This window comes from Papaver somniferum, unplaced genomic scaffold (genome assembly GCF_003573695.1).
Source record: "Papaver somniferum cultivar HN1 unplaced genomic scaffold, ASM357369v1 unplaced-scaffold_132, whole genome shotgun sequence".
In the NCBI taxonomy this organism is placed as follows: domain Eukaryota; kingdom Viridiplantae; phylum Streptophyta; class Magnoliopsida; order Ranunculales; family Papaveraceae; genus Papaver; species Papaver somniferum.
The window spans coordinates 19,859,032-19,877,220 of NW_020622381.1; the positions used below are offsets into that span (position 1 = coordinate 19,859,032).

Sequence of the window (18,189 nt, forward strand, 5' to 3'; positions counted from 1 at the left end):
AGATAGTATATCTCTATCATCGTCCCGCCAGATGATGGGGGTAGAGCTGTACCTTCAGCTTGTCACGAAAAAAATCCAAAAAAAGAAGCCACAAAGAGAGCCTGGATCTATTCTTTAGCACTGTAGTAACAAAAATATCCCGAGACTTACATATACCATCATTGAATCTTGTAGATATACTGTAAGATGGAGGTCGAGCCGCAGGAGAACAACGGGGAATGGATGGTGTATTAGAAGCAACATGAATAGTTACAGTTGTTGGAAGTTATAATCTGGAACATCGTTGAAAGTTTTCTGAAATGGAAATAAGAAACCAATTGACACTGATGGTAATCTGTTGATAATATAATTGGCTCTAGAGTGTGCTTCAAACTAATAAGAGTCAGACATTCTAAATCGAAGAAGGAGGCATTTTATGATTGCAATAAGATATAAGTGCATGGAAGTTGCTACAACATTTTGTTCTTGACGAGAGAACTCATAAGTAGTTCCTGATTTATCAAGAAAAATACCCAATTCTTTATGAATGAAGTCAGCACCATCGTCAGTACGAATCGATTGAATTGAATATGCAAGAGTTTTCTCTACACATGCGAGTTAAAATGAATGAAAATAGCTCTAATATCAAACACAGAGGAGAATGGATAAATCCGACATAAATTTGTAAACATCTACAATGATAACATAATATTTATAACCATAGAAAGAAGATATTGGTGCAGGACCCCATACATACATATGTAATAGCTCAAGGGGTTGAGTAGAAATAGATGTAGATAGTTTGAAGGATTGCTTATAACTCATAGTTCATTGAAAACCTTTTCAAAATAAAGATTTAAAATCAACTTCATGCAAACTCAGATCTTTGCATAGCTTATTATAAGAAGAAAAAGATGGGTGCCGATCAAAGTCGGCAGTGCTAAACATCAATTGAAGTTTCAGAATAAAAGATTTGAGAGTAGTTATTATCCATCAAAAAATTGTGCACAAATATGGGGTAATGGGAAGCAGTATGTATGTGAAGAATTTTATTGAGGTGAAAAGCGTGATTATGAAGAATTTGAGAACCTTATATGGAAAAATGCATACGTTGTTCATTGACAATATCATTCATTAGCAGAATGACTAAGCTTATTATATATTTAACAAACAAATCTGTCTAGTGAAGAATAGTTTGATTTGTACTGAGGCGAAAAGGTAGGATTAAAACCATGACCAAAGAAATTACAACTATCAGTAAAATAAGTGTTGAGTTCTTGAGAGAAAAGAACTTTAGAAACATCATCAGATTGAGTAAAGTTGTCCTTTCCTTGAATAATAATCTCTTCGGTTAGAAGAAGATTATGTAGTTCTTAAAACTTAACTGGTATCGATCTAACTCGAATAGAAGTGCCGAATGAGTCATATTCGAAGAAAGACCCCAAGGGTTGTAACAACTAATTCATCATCATTAACCTGTGAATCACATGCCAATAGCCTTACCCCTAGTACCAACTCAATCATATGATCGATCCTACGCCGTGGCGGTAGCGTCTTAGGCAGTTATGCAGGCATCGTGTCTGCAAAATCTTCTAAGACCTCGGCTATCCCACCTCCAACTTCTACTGCCTTTCCTGGTTTGATCTCAACCAACAAGTCTAGGAAAGTAGTTAAGCATTTAAATAAACATTCTTTCACCTGAATCGCAGATAAACATGGCTTAAGTGTCTTGTCTGGATCATCATTTTGTCTCACCCTAAGGACAAAGCATGTGTATTGAGAGTGTTGAATCAATATCCCATCTTTATAAGGAAGTGGTGATGCCTTCGCCGCACAAAAAAAAAATATACATGCCCAATATAAGGTAATAATCATCCATGACTATCACTAGCAAAACTAGTTTTCCTTTTAATTTTCCAATTTGAACATCTATATTGCGAACTTTCCCTCGACTGGTTTGTGGTTCTGAGTTAACATCCTTGATGGTACTAGCCGCGCTAGTGACTGTTAATTTCAATGCTAAGCCAGCGTCTGGATGAATAGAGGACTTAGTATCAGTGGTCAAGGTATTGAAAGCGTGAAGCGGGGCATGACTCGTTTTCTATTTTTGAGAAGCGATGCGTAGGTTGAAGCGTGAAGCGGCGCTTCATGGTTGGCGGTAAATCGTAAAGTATAATATTTGATATACTATAAATAGGTATGAAAATATTTATAAATATAAAATATAGTCAAATATTATACTAAATAACCATGTAAAACATTGCTTGAGCATTCACATACCACACATGAGGTGGTAGGTTTGAATCCCACTATCCTTTTTAATTTTTTAGAACATTATTTATTGAAGTTTTACCATTTTGCGCTTCCTACTTTGGTCAAAATCATTGACTACACGCTTCATAGGCAGAACGCTTCACAGGTGCGCTCTAGAGCGTTTCTGATTTTTTTTCAAGCGAAGCATACACTTTTAAAAACCATGGCAGTGGTATCAACCATCGCTAATACCCACTCTCCATTGATATTCACATCAATGTACATCAGTTCATAGACATTTTTTTCTTGGTGTGTGCCTTACTCCCTAGTAAGCGACTAATGTTCCGATGTTGGACCATATCCACATCATGCTGAGCCTTGCTAGTATCGTGTTATATCTCATCAGCACTTGCAGCGTACCCGGTGCCCTAGTGAAATTATGATATGTAGAACAAATCGTTTCACCCTTATCAAGTTGTTTCGAGGAAATCCTCTGTGTCTGATCATCAAGTAATGATTTTTGGGTGTAGGGTTCACATACCTCTAATGCTAACCTTTGACCTGATCTGCGTCCCATCCTTTCTAGGCTTTGTACTCTTAGTGTGGATCCTTCACTTCAAATACAATTCACAATCGTATTCAAGAACAACAACAACTTCAACTAGCCTTCTATATTCCAACGTGAACAGAGAGACCTTAACCAGGGCTCTGATACCCTAATTATCACAGGTTCAAACTATCTAAATGCAACAGTCAACCTTAACAATGGCACTACGCTCCACAACACAGTCTCAACCTATTCACACTTAGCCAATTTCACTTTTTCTTGACTAAAACTTGATTCAGCCCATACTAAACAAAGGTTCTGCTCACAATCACTCAAGCTACCAAATCGGCATACACACTCTACTTGATGCGTAAAACAGTAAACCAAACAAAGGGACAAATGCACCTACAAAACTTAGCTATAATCTTGGATGAAGCCTTATTATTACTGCACACTTAAGGTTACACAAACTCTACTTGTTCCGGACACCCAAACCTTCATAAGATCAGGATTTTATAGCCTTACAAAATCTATATACAAATAACTGACTAACAATTACAGATTTGCTTTACTAGAAGTTGGAAAACCATGTCAACTTGCCTAACTCCTAACATAAATCCATAGAGGCAGTTCCTAGCCTTAGAAAGCATAAAGCAAACACCAACTCTGTGCAACCAACTCTTAACCGTCAAGGCCCTGTGCCTGGCACATGTCTCTATCCTTGCTGCACTATGATAACTTGTCCCAGCCAAAGTAATGCTATCATTGTTGTGCATCACTCCCCAAATGATGCAAGTGTGCTTATGAAAGTCTTGATTGCATCCCTGCATGCCTCATGCACACATGCTATGTGACAAACTCTTTTGCCACCTATTAATGTAATCCTGCGTCTTTGTCCATGTCTAAACCCTACTTGGCTCATGCCTTAGCCTAGCCTGCAAATTTGAATGCACTATGCATTTCTGATCAATGCCAAGTTTCAAATAACACGCCAATATTGCGCTTCATTACTAGACCGCTTGACCGACCGGTCATATCCCCATGGTATCCCTCAAAGACCCATCAATATTTACCATCATAATATCACCATCAAGTCTTAGCCATGTACATTTAAGTTCCACTTTACGATGATGGAATGAGAAGGAACATTCCAGGAACTCCTAGACCAAGGACTATCATCTACAACAATCTTATGAACAACTAAGCTAGTTAAGTATCACATCCTGGACGATCAACCAAATCAACCAACTCACATCATCAGTAGAAATGCTCTGCTTTTTGAAGACACTGGCATTTTTCTCTTTCCATATGTGGGCTATCGAAGGCAATAAGCTTCCTTATGATATTGATAATATAAGAGCCCACAAATAAACTTGCACATCAAAGAATGAACCATCATTTGGGGCATACATGATAATTTTGGGGCATACAGACTTGATATTCCATCCAATGAAAAATGGTAAGGGGTGTCCTAGTGGTGCTAAAGTTACTGTAATACCCTTACATAATTTAAATTACATTACTACCCTTCCAGTTAATTAAATTCTAATCCTAAAACTTTCCCACTAATTAACCCATCCCCTAATTAACTACCGTCCCACTAATTAACCATTATCCACTAATTAACTCACTCATTAATCATAAAACGGTTACTTAAAAAAAAGTTTTAAAAACCAAAAACCCTTCTCTCTCCCTCTTCTTCTCATCTTCTTCACCAAAATTTCTGATAATTCTTAAAATTTCTTTGTTCGATTAAGTTCTCGATTAAACACATACATGACACCTCGTGTTAAGCGATGCCCTAGAAATACGATGCCGAATCCTGGTGTTGCTTTTGTAGCATCTCAATCTAGGGTTTTTAGAAAAGATGGAGATGAAGAGGATAGTGGATCGATTGGTGTTGGAGAGCGAGAAATAGACTCTGATTCCTTAAAATTGCACTTAGAAAGGTATTTCCCACAAACCCATTGCTTGTTTTTGCGTATTTCGTTGATTTATGACATGTAATCGATGGTTCGTCTAGGTTTTGGTAGTTCCAGAGTAGTTTTCGGCTGAAATTTAGCAGCCGAACTTAATTTTTTTCAACAGACGAAGAACAGTTCGGCTGAAAACTTGTTATGTTTTGAATATTGAATGAGCCGAACCTCTAAGTTCGGATTATAATATTTTTTTTTTCTAATCAGCCGAACTTGAATACCATTATTTGATAACCGATCTAACACTGTTGGGTACATTGTTCGGCTCATTGTGATAAATATCGAATGTGCCGAACTTTGCTATGACCATGGATAACACTGTTGAACACATTGTTCGGCTCATTTTGATACATATCGAATGTGCCGAACTTCACTCTGTGTATGGCTAATAATCCATCTTACTCTGTTGGGCACATTGTGTAGCGCCCCCTAAGCTAGCAGCTGACTAATCCAACAGATTAACTATAAAATGAGGCACTAACGATCTAAAACATCTATTTAAAACACTAAGAGAAAAGTTCTAAACAAAGATTAACCCGAATCTAAAACCCTCTCTGAAATTAATACAAGAACACCTCTCAGATGATACATATTCAATAGTGCGTTGGTTTACAAATAGAATATAAACACAAAATAAACATAGCGGAAGCTAACCAACTAACGAAACCAACCCCTCAAAGCTTTCATCGCCACGTGCACAACTTGATCTGTCTCTGAAACTGAAAGTGGGAATGGGTGAGCACATCATCTCTAAAATGGGTGCCCCGTAGAAATAACAACTAACTTTCAAGTAATCACTAGAATGATTTAAAGACAATGCGGGTTTTACTGAAAACCGTTAGAAAAACGGAAAACAGAATAAAACATATTAAGATAGTAAATTGTACTGAAAATATAAAGTTCTACCAACCATTAAACCGACACACATTCACAACATAAATAATAGTTGAGCGACGTCTTCCTTCGGAGTATCAAGGCATGACTGTTGCGGATTTTTCAATGATCATTAAAGCGCCCATGAGGTTTCCGTCCTCAAGTCATAAACTATATGTATCTTACCAGTACCTTATTCTACACGCACTCTACATATCAAGTATCTAAAGAGATCTAATGGTAATAACATTATATCCGATCGAAGTGCTTACACAGTGGAGAGCCCCCTTTACCGCCCCCGCGTAAATCCAACAATCTAATATAAGATTCTCAACATCATTCTCTAAATACCAAAATATAATATAATAGCTTTTGAAGGTATTTTAAAAGAACAGTAAACATGCATCTATGAGACATGCGTTGCCCGTACAGAAATAGGGAAAGTAATATTCGGTGACACGAGTACACACCTAGATAGTTTATTAGTTGGAAATTTTTTTCACTCCTTTAGCGCATAAATATAGATATAAGTTTTGTGCAACCACATCACACAACTATAAAAAGGAAACCTTTTCCCTTTCATGCTAACAATAAGTAAAGATTGTAACCACTTCCCAGTCAATGGAAAAAATCACTTTTGAAAATAAGTAAATACTCCCAAAACACAGATATCAGTTGTTTCTAAAGATCCAATCCCATCCCAAAATGTAAAGGAAAACTAGTTTGTATTACACACATATAATACATGCATACACTATCATATAGTAACAAAGATATGCATGCATTTCATAAGGTATAGATTTGTAAAACAATAATGAATACAAGAGAGTTCGTTATCAATTCCCACCTCTTTTGATGACAAGCCTCACATACCTTGAGATCCATAATCCACTGGTTCGTCCTTTGAATCGACCGTTGTTAATAACGACTAACTGTTAATCACACAAGCATTCTAAATATTAGCCAAAAGGCTCATACAAGGCTCATAACACACTTCCATACAATACTCTAGTTATAGGCTAAGTGAACTATCTAGCGGTTCTAAGCCCATAAATGATTCTACACCTTTTCATTGTCTACCTTTAGTACAGATAAAGGTCTACTAATTCAACTAGGTTGGTTCTATAGTTCATTTGATATGTCTTATGAATATATACAACTTTGTAGAAGGAATCAAATGCTAATTCAGACCTCAAGTGGTCCAACTCATCAAAGTAGGAAAACTAGATTTAAGCCCAAGTCAACTAATTTCGGCCCATTTACTTAAGGCCTGGTCCATCTAAGTCAACTGACGGTCAAACTAACAGTTCACGTCCTGTCAAGGTCAAGCTCAAGGTCAGGGTCAGGTCAAAGTCAACAAGTCAAGGTTCAATGAGTCAATTGATTCAACTCAGTTAGAGATCCTGAGACAATTAAGAACAGAGTCAGTCAGCCAAACTGACTAGGATGACTAACAGGTTTCAAACACAAGCCTGAGCCATAAGCTCATGCCACAAACTATTGCACAAACATAAAATATAAAGCACAATCAAACACAAATACAAACACACAATCTTTACAACATTCTAACTTTACACAATTCTCTAAATTACAAACTAACTTCCATCTCCAAAGTCTTGTTTTCATCAAACACTACACTCTGATTCCTAGCTCTAGATAACATATTCTTCACATCTATACATAGCTTCATAATCTGGGCATAACCCACTTGTACATGCAGTTGTTATCCATTTCAATCTCTTAGACAAAAACATACACTCATATCCAGCCAACAAGACTCATTTCACTTTACAGCCCCATCTGTATTTTATGTTAATCCAAACATCACCTACAACTCCAAACACCAATTCCATTCTTTAGCCTAACATTCATCTAACATCTTAACTCAATTTGTGCAACCATAACCCTTGTCACTTCATTACAACCCAATCTATTCCCCACAACATACAAATATCATTACCATTATAAGTTCTAATACCCTAAACTCCAACGTCATCAATTACTCTGAAACAACATCTTCACTTCAAAAGCACAACTCCAAACCCATCTGAAATTCATCAACACTTGCAATACTAAACACCTGCTTAATTTCTGCTAATAGAACACCAAAAGATCATTCATGTCCTCCACCTGCAACTTGAATTTCATCAACAACAGTTACACCCTATTACCACCAGAGTCTCAGCTTCATTTCCATTCTTCTCAAGTCAGCAGTCTGGTAACTCAAATTTAGAAACTAACAACTTCCCTTGCCATCTGTAACTGTAATACAGTTAACTCAACCAACACAACCCAGCCATCTGCAACTTCCAACACAACTAGCAGCACCAGTTTAGTAGAAACAGTCTTCTTGTCGCAACTATAATTCTAAACCACTAACAACAATTCCAGTTCCAAACACAACACCATCAGCTTCACTAACTCAACACCACTATCTCTATAACTGCATCAACAATAACATCTCACAGTACTTAAAATCTACTTGCGACACATTCTCAAATTCATTCTCAATCAGTTACTAACTATCCTAGAATCTGGTTCATCTCCCCTGTAACTTCAATCACAACAACAACAGTTTCTCTGAATTCTCTATTCTTCTATCACTCTTCAACTGTCACTATTAACTCATCATATTCATCTTCTTCATCTACTAATTCCGATCCAAGCACCCTAATTCACAAGAACCCTAACTTCTGGTTGATTTAGGGAAGAACAAAAACCCTAACTTTCTATGAAATCGAAATTAAACTTCATAAATTCATCTACACCTCAATTATCAGCAAACCCACTCTATAGTCGATCAAAAGAAAACAATTTCATAAAGAAATTTCAATCAATTACAAAACCCTAATTTAACTTACCCAAAGCTCTATTGTTTCCAGAACTCACTCGGCTTCAATAACATCACCTCCTTCTTCATATCGTCAAGCAACTAGGTCTACGATAAATTCTCTAACAAAAGAATCTCAAATCTCTGAGATTGAAATCAACAGAGAGGAGAAGAAGAAAACCAGAGAAGAAGAAGAAGAAAGAAGAAGAAGAAGATAAATAAGGTTTTCCCTATTTCCCATCCCCATTTTTCCTATTTCCCATCCATATAAAATCCCATCCTCACTTTTCCTATTTTCCATCCACGTAAATTCATATTTATCCTAAATACTAACTCATGACTTTTTATTTAAGACCAACACAAATCACCTTACATCTAAGCACAAAAACCTTGCACTCCATCTCCACCATCGACCACCGAGTCTTCCTCCCAGTTACGGCCTACACAATCCACCAACACCTTCAAGATTTTTCATAAACATTTTCTCTTTGCAAGTGCATTGTTCCTTTAGTGAAGTTATCACCTTTGCAAAAATCTTTCTTGGTTTTATTCACGGGGAAACATGAGATGGATTTAAATGAGGTCAACTAACTCCAAAGGATTGTTGATTGGATGATTAATAAATAAAAAGTGATTGGTTTTGTCCCATATGCTTCCTCTGTGCATTGTTTGTTTACAATTAAGCACGTAAATGATGTCTGTGAGTAACCAAGAGGCTGTTAATCCTTAATCGTCATCCTTATTGTGCTTCTTTGACGCAAAATTATCTTAAGATATGATCCTCTGTAGGTAGATTAAATGAATCAATATAAATCTGACCTAGAGTGTGTAATTGGGATCGATGATTTTAATGATTTTGCTTATTGGAAATGGAAGATTAAAGAAGAAGACAAATAAAAATGGTAATAATTGTGGCCATAAATTCATAGCTAATAATTTGACTTTTATGGATGGTACATAGGAAAAACCATATTTAAAAAGTAAAATAGTTTTAAAAATTGTGAAGAGATGGGAAATAGGAAAAATGAGGGTGGAAAATAGGGAAAACCAAAAATAAAGAGAAAGAAAAGAGAAAGAATGAATTTTTTTCGATTTGGTTTGAGGGGATAAGACCAAGGAATTTCACCGATACACCCAATCGATTGATAAGGGCAACCCAGGTCGGTCTATGGTGACGGTCAACTATGACTTGACTAATTCTACTCCATCTATCGAGTCTCGTATCTTTTCCGTCCGGTATCCGAATGACACGTTCGAGTAGCCCATTTCGCATAACTTTTCGAGACCTATTCAATGATACTAGTTTCGTACCTATATCGTTGTTAAATTTATTTCTATTAATTAACGTTCGTGTTAAACTAATCGAGTTATTAGCATCTAAAACGTCTCTTGATCACATCTAGACCAGTCAAATAGCGTTGACGAGCTTGAGGGTCTTTACATTCTCCCCACCTTGTATCATTTTCGTCCTCGAAAATCGAAGCACACTTCTTTTCCGCAAAACTCCCAACCTTATAGAGAAAAATTATATCTCAACCAAATATAAGTATTGCCCATACTTACAAACGCATTGAAAGAAAATAACTCATTTTAAATGAGTCAAAACATCAAGGAAAGAAACACAAGCCTATTTGGGTTTCTACAACTAAAATCTATAATTTGTAGTTCTAAGTTCCAATCACTAATTTTCTATTTCATAATAAGATTGTCTCTAAGCTCACTATACTGAATTAATTTCTAACATATAAGTATGTCTAAGTTCTCCACGCTAAAATTTATAAGTTAATATTTAGTAATTTATTAATTTAATGTAGTTCTATATTTGTTATACATTTTTATTCATATAGCTAATCCAAATTTGTTTTCACTTAAATCTATAATATCTGATATTTTAACTTACTGTTATACTATATATAAATTTTCCAAATATTATTATCTACTATAAATTTGCTATTAACAAAATTATTGAAATATTATTATCAGCAGTGCTACTATTTTCTATATCTTTATTATTATCGTTATTAGTTTGTTAATAGTCCCGTTGGTACACTAAGTCTTAATTTTCTAAGTATGACTATAATTGATTTTGCCTAATCATATCGAGTCTATATACTATACCTATCTTATTAAATATTAGCGTTGGTAACTTAATATTATTTCAATTTGAGTCTGCATAAAAATATAATGTATTCTAATAGTCTTTAATGTAAAGTATCCTATTAATTTACGAATTTGTTTTCTTCAAGTCTATTGTCGCACTAAACATCCAAATATTATTACTAATTCCTCATGTATGTTTGTTTAATTTTTAATGATCAATTAAATCAGTTATTAAACTAAAGTTAATTTTGGGTATAAGATTACTAGTAATTCTAGTCTTTTTATTTTACGTTGTATGTCCCCACGTTCTTAGGTCTAATCTAATAAGTTTTACATTAACTATCTGGTTTGAAAACACAAGAAGGTATTTATAATTTTATTTAATTTACAAAATCTAACCGTAGATAATTAATAATAATTTTGCGTAACTACTTGATCCTAATTATTACTTTTGCCATTATATACTTACTAATAGGATTTTTAGTTAGATAAAGTTCAATACAATAGTATTAGATAAGTGTTGATATTACTTTTATTATAAGTATTAGTGATCTTATTGTCATTTATTATTATTAATACTAATGGTCGAACTATTGTCTTAGCTACTCTTACCAGTTAACTTCATATCTACTTCGATAGATGAAAATGTTCTAATTATGAGAAAAGGTATCCTATCAGCTTCTAAATAAAATTTGGGATATATCAGTTCACTAATAGAAGTAAGTCTTCCTAATATGAATGGTAATCCAAGCTTGTAGTTGGCCTGTCCAGGTTAGCAAGACCCGACGATGGTTTCCTACGAACAAAGACAACACAAACACACCAGAATTTCAAACCTCACTATTCTCCAGTGCTAGATTATTTAAGTATCATTTAATTGAGAATAACTAATTTCTAGTTATCTATTTAAATTTATAACTTATACCACAATTGGTTTAAGCCTACAATTTTTACTTCATAGATATATACACACAAAACAAGGAATAAGCAATCAACATGTTATAAAAATCAATCAATCAATTCAATACAAAAATCTTTTAGTTCTTGGTTGTTTTTAGTGATTAAGATTTATCTCACAAACCCAACCCAGTTCTAAACTAATCTAGTTCATTATCTTTCACTAGCTAACCCTATTGTCGCCCATGTAAGATCTAATAGTGAGCTCTGATACCAAGTCTGTAGCACCCCCAAAGCTAACAACTGACTAATCCAAGAGATTAACTATAGAATGAGGCACTAACGATCTAAAACATCTATTCAAAACACTAAGGTAAAAGTTCTAAACAAAGATTAACCTGAATCTAAAACCCTATATGAAATTAATACAAGAACTCCTCTCACATGATACATATTCAATAGTGCGTTGGTTTACAAATAGAATATAAACACAAAATAAACATAGCGGAAGCTAACCAACTAACGAAACCAAACCCTCAAAGCTTTCATCGCCACGTGCACAACTTGATCTGTCTCTGAAACTGAAAGTGGGAATGGGTGAGCACAGCATCCCTAAAAGTGGTGTCCCGTAGAAATAACAACTAACTTTCAAATAATCACTAGAATGATTTAAAGACAATGCGGGTTTTACTGAAAACCGTTAGAAAAACGGAAAACAGAATAAAACATATTAAGATAGTAAATGTACTGAAAATATAAAATTCTACCAACCATTAAACCAGCATATATTCACAACATAAATAATAGTTGAGCGACGTCTTCCTTCGGAGTAGCAAGGCATGACTGTTGCAGATTCTTCAATGATCATTAAAGCGCCCATGAGGTTTCCGTCCTCAAGTCATAAACTATATGTACCTTACCAGTACCTTATTCTACGCGCACTCTACATATCAAGATCTAAAGAGATCTAATGGTAACAATATTATATCCGATCGAAGTGCTTACACAGTGGAGAGCCCCCTTTACCATCCCTGCATAAATCCAACAATCTTATATAAGATTCTCAACATCATTCTCTCTAAATACCAAAACATAATATAATAGATTTTGAAAGTATTTTAAAAGAACAGTAAACATGCATGTATGAGACATGCGTTGCCCGTACAGAAATTGGGAAAGTAATATTCGGTGACACGAGTACACACCTATATAGTTTATTAGTTGGCAGCAATTTTCACTCCTTTAGCGCATAGATATAACTTTTGGGCAACCACATCACACACCAATCAAAAGGAAACCTTTTCCCTTTCATGCTAACAATAAGTAAAGATTGTAACCACTTCCCAGTCAATGGAAAAAATCACTTTTGAAAATAAGTAAATACTCCCAAAACACAGATATCAGTTGTTTCTAAAGATCCAATCCCATCCGAAAATCTAAAGGAAAACTAGTTTGTATTACACACATATAATACATGCATACACTATCATATAGTAACAAAGATATGCATGCATTTCATAAGGTATATATATTTGTAAAACAATAATGAATACAAGAGAGTTCGTTATCGATTCCCACCTCTTTTGATGACAAGCCTCGCATACCTTGAGATCCATAATCCACTGGATCGTCCTTTGAATCGATCGTTGTTAATAACGACTAATTATTAATCACACAAGCATTCTAAAGATTAGCCAAAAGGCTCATAGAAGGCTCATAACACACTTCCATACAATACTCTAGTTATAGGCTAAGTGAACTATCTAGCGGTTCTAAATCCATTAATGATTCTACACCTTTTCATTGTCTACCTTTAGTACAAATAAAGGTCTACTAATTCAACTAGGTTGGTTCTATAGTTCATTAGATATGTCTTATGAATATCTACAAATTTGTAGAATGAATCAAATGCTAATTCAGACCTCAAGTGGTCCAACTCATCAAAGTAGGAAAACTAGATTTAAGCCCAAGTCAACTAATTTCGTCCCATTTACTTAAGGCCTAGTCCATCTAAGTCAAATGACGGTCACTAACGGTCAAACTAACAGTCCACGTCCTGTCAAGGTCAAGATGAAGGTCAGGGTCAGGTCAAAGTTAACAAGTCAAGGTTCAATGAGTCAACTGATTCAACTCAGTTAGAGATCCTGAGACAACTAAGAACAGAGTCAGTCAGACAAACTGACTAGGATGACTAACAAGTTTCAAACACAAGCCTGATCCATAAGCTCATGCCACAAACTATTGCACAAACATAAAATATAAAGCACAATCAAAAACAAATACAAACACACAGTCTTTACAACATTATAACTATACACAATTCTCTAAATTACAAACTAACTTCCATCTCCAAAGTCTTGTTTTCATCAAACACTACACTCTGATTCCTAGCTCTAGATAACATATTCTTCACATCTATACATAGCTTCATAATCTGGGCATAACCCACTTGTACATGCAGTTGTTATCCATTTCAATCTCTTAGACAAAAACATACACTCATATCCAGCCAACAAGACTCATTTCACTTTACATCCCTATCTGTATTTTATGTTAATCCAAACATCACCTGCAACTCCAAACACCAATTCCATTCTTTAGCCTAACATTCATCTAACATCTTAACTCAATTTGTGCAACCATAACCCTTGTCACTTCATTACAACTCAATCTATTCCCCGCAACATACAAACATCATTACCATTATAAGTTCTAATACCCTAAACTCCAACGTTATCAATTACTCTGAAACAGCATCTGCACTTCAAAAGCACAACTCCAAACCCATCTGAAATTCATCAACACTTGCAATACTAAACACCTGCTTAATTTCTGCTAATAGAACACCAAAAGATCATTCATGTCCTCCACCTGCAACTTGAATTTCATCAACAACAGTTACACCCTATTACCACCAGAGTCTCAGCTTCATTTCCATTCTTCTCAAGTCAGCAGTCTGGTAACTCAAATTTAGAAACTAACAACTTCCCCTACCATCTGTAACTGTAATACAGTTAACTCAACCAACACAACCCAACCATCTGCAACTTCCAACACAACTAGCAGCACCAGTTTAGTAGAAACAGTCTTCTTGTCGCAACTATAATTCTAAACCACTAACAAGAATTCCAGTTCCAAACACAACACCATCAGCTTCACTAACTCAGCACCACTATCTCTATAACTGCATCAACAATAACATCTCACAATACTTAAAATCTACTTGAAACACATTCTCAAATTCATTCTCAATCAGTTACTAACTATCCTAGAATCTGGTTCATCTCCCCTGTAACTTCAATCACAACAACAACAGTTTCTCTGAATTCTCTATTCTTCTATCACTCTTCAACTGTCACTATTAACTCATCATATTCATCTTCTTCATCTACTGATTCTGATCCAAGCACCCTAATTCACAAGAACCCTAATTTCTAGGGAAGAACAAAAACCCTAACTTTTTATGAAATCGAAATTAAACTTCATAAATTTATCTACACCTCAATTATCAACAAACCCACTCTATAGTCGATCAAAAGAAAATAATTTCATAAAGAAATTTCGATCAATTACAAAACCTTAATTTAACTTACCCAAAGCTCTGTTGTTTCCAGAACTCACTCGGCTTCAATAACATCACCTCCTTCTTCATATCATCAAGTAAACTAGGTCTACGATAAATTCTCTAACAGAAGAATCTCAAATCTCTGAGATTGAAATCAACAGAGAGGAGAAGAATAAAACCAGAGAAGAAGAAGAAGAAAGAAGAAGAAAAATAAAGAGAAAGAATGGGTTTTGTTAGATTTGGTTTGAGGGGATAAGACCAAGGAATTTCACCGATATACCCACTCGATTGATAAGGGCAGCACAGGTCGGTCTATGGCGACGGTCAACTATGACTTGACTAATTCTACTCCATCTACCGAGTCTCGTATCGTTTCTGTCCGGCATCCGAATGACACGTTCGAGTAGCCCATTTCGCATAACTTTTCAATACCTATTCAATGATACTAGTTTCGTACCTAGATCTTTGTTATATGAATTTCTAATAATTAACGTTTGTGTTAAACTAATCGAGTTATTAGCGGCTAAAACGTCTTTTGATCACATCTAGACCAGTCAAATAGCGTTGAATAGATTGAGGGTCTTTACACATTGTTCGACTCATATTGATAAATATCTAAGTGCCGAACTTTACACTGTGTATGTCCAATAGCTTCCTGTAAACTTGTCCACTTATAGGTGACTTATCACATTGTGTAGTAGAATCATATTTATTTAATTTGGAAAACTAATTAAGGTTTGTTATCCATTTTAGCGCCCATCCGGGAAAATTCAAAGCCAAGCTTAAAAGGAGAACAATGGAAGTGCCTCCTTCTAACTCAAAAACTCCCAAACCTCGAGGTGGTGGCACAAAAAACTTACATGTAGGGAAAAGGGTAATTGACACGACTTGCTCTATGCCCGTAGAACAAGAGGATGACAATGATGAAGATGTTGGTGAGGAAGGTCAAGAAGAAGAAGAACTAGAACAAGAACAAGAACAAAAGAAAGTGTTACATCAAGGGAGACAGGTAAGCACATTCCTCATCCGTATAATGTGATACGTCCTCGCAGGGATGGTTTGCCCCATGGTCTCCCGGTAGATGGTGGAAGAGTGTTGATTGGCTACAAGGAGTCATGGGCGAAGAATTTACGAGACTCCGGATCACAGGGATGCAGTCCGCGTACTTAGACACCAAAGCGCCGCATATTGGGATATTTTCAAAGAGGCTCATGAGGTGGTGGCTTTAGTACAAGGCTCTGATTTATGGTCTGCTATTTTCTATGCACAAGAGGAATTTGATGCAGTTACAAACTCAGCCTTTTGTGAGAAATTTTTTCCGGAGACTTATACATTTCATCTCCCCTTTGGCGAGATGTAAATTACTCCTGATAATGCACAGAAGATTAGTGGTCTTAGAATGAAGGGGAAAAATGTGAACTCAGTGCTTAATGAAATGACTTGGGATGAGTTGTATGTACTGGCTGAGGAAACTCTTGGTTGGCCAAAAGACAAGACAGAATTGGAGTTTGCCTGCGCTGCTAAAGAGGTGAAGTTTGTGGATTCTAGCACAAAGAAGTTGAAGAAAATCAAGTTCACCGCTTTGAAAAAATATTTTGGAGACACAAAAGAGAAAATTTCAAACGGAGACTTGGTTATGGATGAGGTCACAGCTAGGCGCACTGTTATCGCCTATTTGTTGTATACTTTAGGAAGTGTTATATTTCCCGATAACAGTGGAAACAAGTGTAATGCTCAATACCTTCAATTGTTAAGGGATCTGAAAAGATGCCACAGGTACTCTTAGGGAACCGCAGCCCTTTCTTTCCTATTCGAGCAACTTGGAACTGCCTCTAGGTTAACAAGTACAAACATTGGAGGTTATTTCACAATGCTTCAAGTAAGTTTACACATTGTAGTTCCAGTTTCAAGACAAAACTAGGCTTAAATTATCGTTTTTGTTTAAGCCGAACCTACTTTTCAAGAGGTTCGGCTATTTAGGTTTTAATTTACTAAGCCGAACTTGCTTATTAGGTTCGGCTTTAACTGTGTTTTGAACATAAGCCGAACTTGCTTCTGTTTTCCAAAGTTGACAACCTCCATGAACCAATACTACTGATCCTAATAAATAAGTTTTGGGATTTTTTTTTTAATATTGTTCCTTTAGGTATGGATATATGACCATTTTCTGGAATTGAATTTTTCCACGGAAGATGACAAGTGGGTAGATACATTCCCTACCTCGGCCAAATGGAGTTTCAAGGAAAATAAGAAGAGGAATAAAAAGGAAATCTTGATAGCTTTGAGAGAAAAGTTAGACTCTTTGACTGCTGAACAAGTTGTATTTCAACCATACAAAAAGGATGAAGAAGATGATGAAGTTGTTGAGGATGAAGATATGCCATTGGGGATGTACTATGGGCCGTTGTTTTATCCTGAAGGTTTTACATTGTTTGATCCCCGTCGAGTACTCCGTCAATATGGATTTATCCAAACGATTTCGGTGCTAGAGGAATCAAAGTTCAAGTTGTTTCCCAAGGGTTCTAAGGGAACAAAGAGTACGAAAAGTTCATGGAATGCCGAATATGATCCCGATCCTACCACTGCTTGTTGGGATAAATTGGAAGAGAACATATTAAGTTGGGTTGACTTAGAAGAGTTGCGTGAAGCTCCTTGTGAAGTTGACCCGGCTTATATAGATTGGTATAACCAAATTTCACATCCCTTAATCATTAATAGGAAAAGTTAAGCTTTGGTAGATGGTAAGAGGGGAAAGCGAACACAAAAGGAAGTGGAGCCGAAGACGGGGAAGAACACAAAGGGCATGGTTGAAGATGTTTCGAAGTCTTACCGAACTATGGTATATTGAGTGCATACTTTTAAAGGTTTTTTCAATATTTTTGTATGTTGTTGATTATATGTTGTAACTAAATTTTATTAGGTGGCTGGGGGTAACGACGTGTTGAAGACTATGAAGAAGAAAATTGGTTGCAATGTGGAGATGACGGTGGAAGAGCAAGAATATATGTGTTGGGATGGAGTAATCAACAAAGGTGAAGGTGCGAGTGGAAGTGGTGGTAAAAAATGTCATGGTGGTGGAAGATGCGGTCGTGCTCAATAAATGATTATGTTCAAATTGAGGTACACTAGGTTTTTATGGTTTGGTTTTTAAGTAATGTTTGAATTTAGC

General features: G+C 35.7%; 1 long non-coding RNA gene across 1 annotated transcript; it reads right to left on the reverse strand.

Annotated features, from left to right (window-relative positions):
• Nucleotides 1–12,123: 12,123 nt before the first annotated feature.
• LOC113333334 lies at nt 12,124–15,244 on the reverse strand. Its single transcript, XR_003351938.1, has 2 exons — nt 15,049–15,244; nt 12,124–12,486 (listed from the first exon to the last, which is right to left on the reverse strand). It is a non-coding gene; the product is annotated as an uncharacterized LOC113333334 (long non-coding RNA).
• Between the last annotated feature and the right edge of the window lie 2,945 nt (nt 15,245–18,189).